The sequence below is a fragment of the Anser brachyrhynchus genome (assembly GCF_964034855.1).
Source record: "Anser brachyrhynchus genome assembly, chromosome: 9".
Lineage (NCBI taxonomy): Eukaryota > Metazoa > Chordata > Aves > Anseriformes > Anatidae > Anser > Anser brachyrhynchus.
Window position 1 is genome coordinate 24,828,423 of NC_137703.1, and position 11,002 is coordinate 24,839,424.

General features: G+C 41.4%; 1 long non-coding RNA gene across 1 annotated transcript; it reads left to right on the forward strand.

The window, feature by feature from the left end:
- Window positions 1-326: 326 nt before the first annotated feature.
- On the forward strand, window positions 327-10,269 carry LOC308200138. Its single transcript, XR_013955258.1, has 5 exons — window positions 327-883; window positions 981-1,051; window positions 2,133-2,185; window positions 8,164-8,298; window positions 10,139-10,269. It is a non-coding gene; the product is annotated as an uncharacterized lncRNA (long non-coding RNA).
- Window positions 10,270-11,002: the final 733 nt, after the last annotated feature.

Here is an 11,002-nt window from a genome sequence, read left to right on the forward strand (position 1 = left end):
TTTTCTGTACTGATGGCTCTCTAATGCCTGACGTCACAGCCTTCCATGTCCTGAAGGCTGAAATCCTGCACAAGGGGATACTTCCAGATTTTTTTTTGACCTGTCACATAGTTTGTTTCTTTGCTTGTTTATCATGTGAATGTTCAGCTGATATGTAAATCTAATAGGCATGGTAATCCATTGCTGCTGCCGTATGTATATGGTAAAGGAAACAGAACAAATAAACTTTTTTGTTGTTTGTTTGTTTAAATAAGTCAACATGGCAAGACACTCACTTCCGCTCTGACTGACTCACTCTCAGTTTCAGTTCCAGGAATGCCTAAGAGGGCAGCGTCATCCCCTCCAAAACATTTTTTCTTTTCATATGGGATTATATCAGCAAGCAGCTGCCTCTAAGGCATTATTTTTGCCAGACTGTCAGGCTGGCTGTGCCAGCTTCTCCCTGTGTTACAGGGACAGGGTATCCCTACCGAATAAGCCCTGGGGCAGCAGAGCTTTGCAGCTGGGGAGCCCCGAAGGGCAGCGCTGTTACCAGCTGTGCAGCCTCCAGGGGATCGGGGCTGGGCCGGGTGCCTGATGAGTACTCCTCTGCTCCCCTCTGCGCACTGCAAGTGAGAAATACAGTGGCTAGCTACCATGGAAAATGCGTGTCCTTGCTGGAGCCCTGCAGCGTCCCCCCGGCCCGGCTGGAGGGGCATCCCCGCACCCGGGGAGCGGTCTGCGCGCTCCTCCTGGCGGCTCTGCTGCCGAGCCTTCAGCCCCACGGCCGGGCCGGCCGCTGCACCCACCGCGGCGGCTTCCAGAAATCCCTGCAGCCAGTCTGCCGGAAATAGGCACTGCGCTACGCTGCACTCCACTCATCTTCACACACAGCACTGCTCAGGTTTGTGTATGGAGTGGGGCAGATAACCGAAATTTGAACTAGCTGACATTTTGCAATGTATTTGTACATTTTGTCTTTTTTTTTTTTTTAATTTCAGGCTTGTGAAATACGAGGATCTGATCAAACTCTGAGGTTACAGAGCGCCAGCGGCCGACTTTGAAAATTAAGGTTTGTTTTCTTAAAACTGAGCAAGACCAGCTGGTTAGGAAACTCCTGTTGGTTGACCTCGGTGTGCTCCACAGGTCCACTGGGCACAGACCAATGTTGCAAAACTTTATTCTGAAGAGCAGGCCCTAATGCCTGTTCTGAGGAGCACTTGGCACAGCAGGCAGGCAGGGCTGTACCTGCCTGGTTCTCAGGCTGCTTTGAATCGTGTGTGAGGGCAGCCACTGTGGGATCACTGGGGGCTATGTGCCATAGGTGGACTAGCGCAGCGTGGAGATGTGCTGTGCCACTCGGCTTTCCTGCTGCATCCTCTCTGCCAGTACTGGAGCGATGTGATCAGGGAACAAGAGGGCTTTTTACCAGTCAGGATTATTCTTCAGCCTGTTTGTGCCTTCCAGACAGCATGCAAAGGGAAGAGAATTGAGGCTGGTGTTTTGTTAGTTTAGCTCATGAATCACTCATGAAGGGAACCTCACTACCGCTAATCCGTTATGGTACACATGAGAGGTTTTCACCCTAGAGACTTCATTTACCAGCCCGTTGTTATAGGTTGTTTCATTCAGGAGATATTGGGTGATTGAAATGGTTTTTAAAACAAAGAGTGCTTAATGTTGAGTAATAAGCTGGAAGTCACTCACGTCTGGGGCACAGCTGGCAGTTCTGCCCTGACACTGAAGCTAGAAACCATGACCCTTCCAGGGCCTGAAAATCATAAATATTTATTAGCTATATGTGCGTATTGGGCTAACGAATAGCATTCCTTGGGGTTATTTAAAAGCATCAATAAACTGCATTTGATACCATTAGGTGAACATCAGTACTTCCCACAGAGGATTTGCACCCTGGGCCACAACTGGTGTTGAGGAGAGGTGGACAGATTCACTGCGGGGCTTTATTAGATCTGCTTGGAGAAAGTCACTGTGGCTTTTAGAAGAGAAAGCAGTGATTACTTTACTTGGTAATATTTGCAAGTCCACTAGTTCATTTGCTTTGTGTTAATCTATGTAGCAACTATGCCAGAAAAGTCGAAGTGAGCAATTATTTTCAACTATATGAGATTTATTTTTCCCTTTTTTTCCTTTAGTAAGGAAGACTTTTAAAATGTATTGTTGGTAACAGCTGGCAACCTCAACCAAGGTATGTAGAGCACTACAGATTTACAGACTTTTTTATAAACAGTTGCCTTCTGAACGCATTTACCATGTAAGTAGTTCAGCCTGATGTCTGAATATAGGAATACTCATCCCAGCCTAAGTGTAATGGAGGCATACACTATCTTCCATTCGTTATATACATTCACTATATCCTTTGGGTGACTAATCATATCAGGAGAAGTAGATCCTAACATGTGATGGCTCTGTATTCCCTCTGAGGTGTTACGGCTGCTGAATGATGAAGTTGGCCATAACTTTATGTGATCTTAATAATACAATTTGAATATTGCATTTGAGCAGGATTTCCATTCTCATATACCCCGAATTCCTTGTGCTTGACTGATTTCAGTTAAGTCCAGTTATTTTTTATGGTCTAAGGTACATCTGAATTTTAAAATAAAGGATATAGCTTACTTAATGTTGAAATGGAATACAGGCCGTGTTGCTGAGGACAAAAGTATCCTACACATACTATTTGATAGTGATCTGTGTTTAATCTTTGAGTTTGCCTAATGCAGAAAAAAGACACATTCTTTTAAACCAGGTTAGCTAGTCAATGCATTTTATAGTGTTCAGTAAATGGCATTACTGTTCCAAACTCCAAGCTATGTTTTTTCTACTAGACTGCAAGAGACAATGTTTTGTTATTGTAATTGCTACAATTGGAAAATTTGCAGTTCTATTTCATGACTAAATTGGTGCAGTTCTAGCTATTACATAAGTATTTTGTTCTTTGTGTAGTATTAAAATCTTTCAGACAATGATCTGAAACAAAAATGTTTTAAAGGACTAAGGCAGGGGAGGGAATGTGGATCTTGGGTGAGGTGCTTGGCCAGCCCACAATGTCAGAGGGTAGGACACTGCCTTGGGCTGAATGGCAGATTTGCTGTGCCAGATTCTTGCTGGCAGCATTTCCCTGGCACTGTCTGCTCATTAGGGCTCTGCTTCTATAGCACGCTTAAACACAGGGAAACGTTCACCCCTGTGAATGAACAAAGATAAGCATATGTGCATATTAAAGGTAAGCATGTGCTTATGAGCTTTGCTGAATTTGGGATAATAAAAAATTGAATGCATGTGTGTGCAAAGGTATCAGAGAAGCTGTTCCAGGGACCCGGTTACCTTTCTGTCATTAACTATCTTATTTCTGAGTACTTCAGATATTGCTGCTTGTTATCCGTCCTGCTGACACTTCAGCGTTGCTTTTCCAAGTGCTGCTAAAAAGGACAGCTAAGATTCTGGGACACTGCTGTGTGCCAGTGACTGAATTCCATAGCCTCAGGAATGTGGATGCAGAGAGCCCTGCATATAAAGAGGGAAAAATCAAAGTTTTCCTTCTTGTGCACATGACATTGCCCAATTCCTCAGGACAACAGAGAGTGACAGAGAATACATCTTTCCTTGCAAAGGGAGGATAATAGATAGATGAGAAGTACATTTAACGCTAAAAATGAAGGATGACTCTATTTTCATTTTTGGCCAGTCAGGAAAGACACAAAACAAATAGATCCTGGGGGCAAGAGAGACTCAAATTAGAGAATTAACTCTATCAAGATGTTTAATCTCCAGAAGGACTTTGCAATATTGGTGTTGCTATTTTCCTGTAAAGCATATATCATATACCCAAAGGCTGTGCTCCTTGGCAAGAGAAATATTTCCAGCTACCCAGTAAGAAAAGTCTGCTGTCACTCTTGATAAGAAATTTGCCTTGTAATAGAGAGCTTTGTGATGCAGAGGAGTGTATATGTAGTGTCTACCCCATACCTCATACCTCATTACTGAACCCAAGATTTAGCCTTAGCATCAATACTGATTTGCTTTTCATTTTTACCAGCTTTTTCATTTTTTAACAGTTCACGGAATCATAGAATGGTTTGGGTTGGAAGGGACCTTAAAGCCCACCCAGCCCCAACCCCTGCCAAGGGCAGGGACACCTCCCACCAGCCCAGGCTGCCCAAATCCCATCCAGCCTGGCCCTGGGCACTGCCAGGGATGGGGCACCCACAGCTGCTCTGGGCAGCCTGGGGCCAGGGCCTCACCACCCTCATGGTGGAGTTTCTTCCTAATGTCTAATCTAAATCTACCCTCTTTTAATTTAAACCTGTTACCCCTTGTCCTGTCACTACACTCCCTGATAAAAGAGTCCCTCCTCAGCTCTCTTGTAGGTCCCCTTTAGGTACTGGCAGGCCGCTGTAAGATGTCCCCAGGGCCTTCTCTTCTCCTCTGGACGCACTCTAACATCTGTTTGAGCTTCATCTTCACTCACAGATTCTTCTAACTATCCATTATCCTACAACTGTACTTAGAGAAAGAAATTGAATATTAAAGCTGTGCATCACATTTGTCTTTCTCTACACATACCCTGTCCTGACTTTTAGGGCCATTTGTCAGATAAGTGATGTTATAGTAACAAAATATAGATTGCCTTCAGATTTCCAGCTTGGTATCAGAGCAACTATGGAGCAATCTCAGCTGAAGGCTGCTAACTCAATAAATTACCCACCCCAGTAGTGACTTTTGTTGCCTTCTGTCCTGCTCAGTATTTTCCCATCCTGGCTCTATAAGTTTTGTGAGGTCTTGCTCCAGCATATTCATGTCCAGCAGTCAGATCCAGAGCCTCCTGTTACCATTACGAAGGGTCTTAAATGGTGACAGTAGGATGCAGTTTTTTGAAGTGTTTGCTTATTTGTAGGATGCAATCTTCTGAAGTATCTGTTTACTTGTGAGCTGGCACTGGGTAGTTTTGCTGTGCTCATCAAATACTTGGAGTCACTACCGTAAGTCAAACAGGATGAACAATCTGCAAATCAGAAACCTTTTTATATGAGCAGCTCTCAAGAATTTCACTTCTGAAGGAATTACATAAACCTCCAATATAAGATGCTACTTTTCACTGCTGATGACCCCGTGTATATGTACTCTGTACAGACAATACTCAGAATGCTCTGTACTTGGATGGCCAGCACCTGTATCCCAAACTCTCTAAACTTCAGATTGCAAAAGACTGCATCAGGTATCAGCCTTTTAATGGTATCAGCAGGTGCCTGTTAGGATCATGTTAGGCTACATCACATCTTGCTGAATTTTGAGACAGAAGGCTTACAGTAGATACTTTATGTAATTGCAATTCATTGAGTGCATTTTGGTGCCTGACTTGGACTGAAAATGATACTTTCCCACTTGGAACATTCCTAGTCTGCCAAATGGGAGACTTTTATTTGATGCCAAATAGAACTCTTCATTTCGCAGTAAATATTTTGTTGTAATTCTTGACATAGTTGTTGCCACCAATTTCTTGATGTTTCAGTGAGCACTGCAGGCAGAACACTGATCTCCTTGCACTATTAAAAGTAATGAATTTTAACGTAACAGGGATTCCTACCACGGATTGGTTAACAGATATTGGAAAGCTAAAAAAGGTCATGGTGCTGTTTTATTGCTTTTAAATATAAAAGGCAATAAAATGCTAATGACACTCTTGCTGTGGTATAGTGTTTTCAGAAATATCAAAACCACCACACTGGAGTTGGAATTTCCTGTAATTAAGCTAGCAACATCTATGCTTGAAGATAACTATGTTCAACACATTTCTGATCCTACAGGTGTCACATTAGTATATATTAAGAAATGAAAAAAAAAAAACCTTTATAAATGCATTTCTACAAAAATGTACTCAGAATCAACTTTATTTATAGCTCACACCTTTTTTTTTTTTGCTAAAAATGCATAGTCATTACATATACAGTAGTCAGCATCCAAAAGTGTACAAAGAGTAAATTTTCAACCCCTCCCAACAGAATCAAATAAAATTCACACTTTTTGTTCATTGCATGCACAGACCCTTAAATGTGATACCTCTTACTTAAGCGTGCTTGAATCTCTATCAGACAGAAAAAAATGACTTGCTATAAACTGTTTCTTCGTACTGGTAGCCCCAGCTACAAACACAAATCTTTACGCATTCACACAAAACAGTGAAGCACTACTTCAGAATCCTCCATGTTCTTGAGTATGGTCAGCCAGGAAGCACTTGTCCTGAAAGCAGAAGTCTGCTGGTGTTTCCTTACAGGCAACTTTGAGTAAAAGCTTGCTTCCTCTGCCTCGCTCATTAATTTATTACTGAATTCAGTGGAATGAAACAGCATTTGTCCAAGGAAGTTGTGAAAATAATTTATTCCACACCCAGCTCCAAAACATTAAACATCTTGAATGGAGGTCTGTATCTTTCAGTGCACGTGACAGTTCCTCAGCATCTTACATCTCACCTGAGGAGAAGAGGGTACAGTCTCAGATGTAACTTGGGAGTTGGTTGTGTAGCCCTGACTTACAGGGGTGTTAGAGAAGCTGGGAATATGTTTGGCTAGGGTGAACTTCTAATGCTTAGAGGCTTTGACTTAATGAATCACTCCAATCCGTTGATAACTTAGTTGTGGTTGGTTTTTTGTTTGTTTTTGTTTGGTTGGTTTTGTTTGGGGGGGGGTGGTTGTGGGTTTTTTTTTGTGTTTTTATTTTTGGTCTCCAGTACTGTTGCCAGTTAGAAAAGCTCTTAAAAACACTGCCCTCTACTCAATGGTGCTGTTTGTATCAGTCCCTCCAGGAGAAGGGCAGCATGGGTTACCAGGATGATTAGTCAGGGCTCCATGGCAAAGGAAGAATACACATAAGTGATAAGAGGACGGAAGTTCAGTTTTCTCTCAAGAATAGGATTTGTTCTGTATTGTTGTTTTTGGGAATCAGGAGGAGAAAAGAGAAAGTTATCTTTCTGATCAACATAAGTTTACATTCCCAAACGATTATGCATATTTACTTACAAGCTTGATTTACTTAAGATCTTTTTACTCTTAAGAAGTAGCTTGAAGTTGACTGAAATTCCCAATGGCAGTTGAGACACAATCCTAGTCTTACAGACAGTGTAAGACAGGGAAATCTTGCTCCAGTGTTTCGCAGTAACTGGAATAAAACCCCTGGCTAAAAGAATGACAAGGCCTCATGTCAGGGTTATGATGCCCTTCAGTATGAACAAGTCACCAGTGAGAAATTCTGAAGAGAAAAGTACTTAACTCATGTATATATTCTCTCTACTCCTGACCCTTATGCATTCAGTCAATCTGCTTACTACTGCTTCAGGTCACGATTGCTGCTGCCTGAAGCCAGTGGAAATTTTGCCATTGACTCCAAAGGACAGAGGGTGCGAACTTCCTAGGAGCGTAAGAGTGATGAGGGTTTGTCCCAAGAGTTCATGATCTAGTAACGTTCATGTTCATTGAAAATATGACATTCTCTCTGCTGGAGTTCAGCAATATTTCTTCTTAGCACCTAGGAGGGTCTTTGCATTTTTAAGTGCTTTACAAACATTAGCTAGTCTTCAGAGCAACCCTGCGAGGTAGTTAAATATATTTTTCCCCATCTTACAGATGTGGAAACTGAGACACTGAGGGCCACATTCAACCCTGGTACAATTCCAGTGATTTACATGAATTAGATTCATTCAGAATGAACACAGTTGATATAACGTGCCCTAGCTCACAGAACAGGTAGTGGCAAAGTAGGGATGAGAACACAGGCATTCCTGACCCCTCAGCTTGGTACAGGCTACTTGGTCATTTTTACTCTCACAGACAAAGAAAGACAGCGTAATCTGGGCAATTACTACAGGTATGATTTGCTTCTGTAAGGCATGTGGATGGTAATCAACTGAGTAAGTGCAATAATACTTTATGAATGTGCTGCCTCAGAGAGTTTACTTAAACATAAAGTAAAACTTTCAGACTGTCATTTTCTGCTGGGGCACTGTTGACAAAAACATAATACAGTAGCTGGATTCAGTAAATAAATAATAAACATGACACTCAAACAACTAAGCAAAGCTGTCATTTTAGTAAAAAACAACGTGTTTCTACTTTTAACTGCTAAATTTCTACAAGTGCAGCATGCAGATGAAAACTTCCCCTTTGTTTCCAGACTGCAGACTCCAGTCGTGCCAATGAAGCAGCTCACAGCTGTGCAGGTGTCCTGGACAGTGACATTCAGATGAATACACTGCAGAAGAAGAAATGGTGTTCCACCACATAATATGGGATAATTACTACAGACCAGGTATGTCAATCTTACACAAAGATGTGCTTGAAGCTTACAGGTTACTCTCAAGTGCCCAGAAGCTAGGCTTATTCAGTATGTGCCAGTGTGTAGACTGCAATTCTAGGCACATGCTATGTGCAAAGGGGAGCGTCCATGTCACCAGCATCATCAGCACTCTGGGAACTGGCCCCGTCAACAGTCTGTTCACATTGCCACAGGTATGTCAGTCTGAAGGTCAGTGTTGGCCAAAGAAGGAAAAACACGCATTTTCAGGCCATTCCCATGTGCTCCACCCTGGCCCTCATCCCCACACAGGCTCTACCACAAAAGGCCTGAAAAGCCTTTTTGGTTTTAAAGATGAGGTGTGGTGTCCTCTGCTCCCTAACCACAGTATAGACCTTATGGCAAGTACCCAGGCAATAAAAATATTATGAGAAGTACTTATGCAAAAAGAGTTTGTTTTCTAGGATGTCCTTATGCATGTAGTGTGCAGGTCAGACCTCCTGTCTGAGCTCTGGACATGCTTAGGGACATTCAGCCATGTGCGTTTTCAAATCCAAAAGAGAACCTGCTCCCTGACAAGCCACACAAGTGCTGACATTCACTTCTACAAGAGCAAATTCAAGCACTATAATTATAGATGTCTTGTTCCACTTTTAACCTCTTTAACTCAGTTTTGTTCTGTCTATGTTCATGGAGATTCACTATTGAACATGGCAAATGGAGCAATTATCTACATAACATGTCCTTTACTGAATAAATACACACTCAAGTAGCATTCCCCTAGATATTCTTCACACTCCTTGTAACTTTTAATTTGTAGACACATTTTAAACAGACAAACGAATAAACATACATTAATTAGAACTCTTAAAAATTAATCACATCTACCTCCACTCATTCACTCCTGATACATACAGTCTGCTTACAGTGGCTCAGAGAGGAGTACTTGCAACCAGCATGTACAAATAGTTCCACAAAGAGCTCAGGCTCATGCACGTGCCTCAACATTTTGCCAACAGAAATGTTTTGAATGAAGCAATATTCTTAATCTCAGATCCAGGTGCCAAACCTGCAGTGGGACTGGGGCTCACGGGCAACTCTTGTAACAGCAGTAAGATTCCAGTAAAACTGCGGTTGGTTGCAATCCAACCTTTATACTGTTATCTGTAGTTGAGATATATATAGACGACCCTATGTGGCCTAACTGCAAATATCAAATGTATTTTTACAAGTTAGCAACAGCCTTCTTTGACATTGCCTCTTGAGATGTCCTCTACATTGTGGCTGACAAGCACAAATACAATTCATTATACGGTATGCTTTAAAGGCCTTTTTTACATTTGTTTTTTAATGTTGCTTATTTCTGAGCTGTCTTCTAGTGCTGAGATTTGCTGTCCCTGGCCTTTTTAATTCCTTTCTTAGTTTTTAATTGCTGGTTGGACATGCTAGTGGCATCTCCTAGGCAAGGCATTTCTAAATAATTAGTTTTGAAACTTGGATGAGTCATTGCGCTCTGACTATTATGCCTCTATTATTTTAACTTGAGTACAGCGTATCTCAGATTTTGACCTCTTTATGAAGTTGTGGAAATTCGTAGCATGACATGATTGCAAGTCTTGATCCACTTGCTTTCTGGTGTGTTTCCATTTTTTTGGTTGCTTTTTTTTTTTTTTCCTTTTCACAATATAAAAAACATTTCAGAGCATGACAGTGACATGAACCAACCTCTTCTCCTACGGTGCAGATCATTTTCTGCTTTACTGGCAGATAAATAAAGCAATGCCATAATTTTGATAAAAGTTACTGAAAACATATAAAGTTAAAACTACTTCATATAGTTTGCATTTTCTTTCAGTGCAGGCTGGCAAATGAAAACAGCGCAGACAACCAAACAGTGTGCTGTTTTTTATGGACCACCACTGATAACTCACAAGTGCACAACTTGGGAGCCACTGTTTCTGACAATTCTAACCAAGTCTCTTTAAGAGACCATATGTCACCCCACCACAAATTATTAGCAGAATTGTGGCTGGCAAAAGATACGTATTTTTCCTAGGCCATTCCCATTTTTCACTGAGAATCTAAAATATCCAATTCACTATCATTAAAATGGTTTGAGATAAAAGACAAAATGAAGCAAACCTGTATTTTCTTTTAGCTTATACACCCGCATAGGGAAATTTTCACAAGTCTGACATTGGTACAGGACACGCCAATTACTGGTTTCTGTGATGATTCTGACCTATATTAAGGACATGACCTCATAATCCCTATCTGCAGTCCTTCCTATATTCCTGTTATAAACAAAGGGGGCTTTGTCGTACAGAAGACTATGGGACTGGACTCAAAACGTATACTTGGAGTTCGAATGTCATGTCCATGAAAATGGGAAAGATATAAGCAGATGTGTATTTCTGCAATAGAGGCAAAGAGGCTGAGTTAAAGAACCACTATGCTGTTTGCGTGGTATGACATCAGCGTTTCCCAAGGAAGTACCACCCTTCTTTTTGAAAATGGGGTATACAAGCAATTTCTCACCTGAACTTCAAGTTGTAATCCCCTGGTGTAATATTATTACATACTTGTTCTGTCAGACAGAATCAAAATGCATGTTTGAATTCTGCATATAATTTAGAAAGAAAATCTCTTTATATGAAGAGTAGGTTAAATCTGATCTGCAGTTAGCTGTTTGTTGTGTGAGAAAGATAATACCTGGATT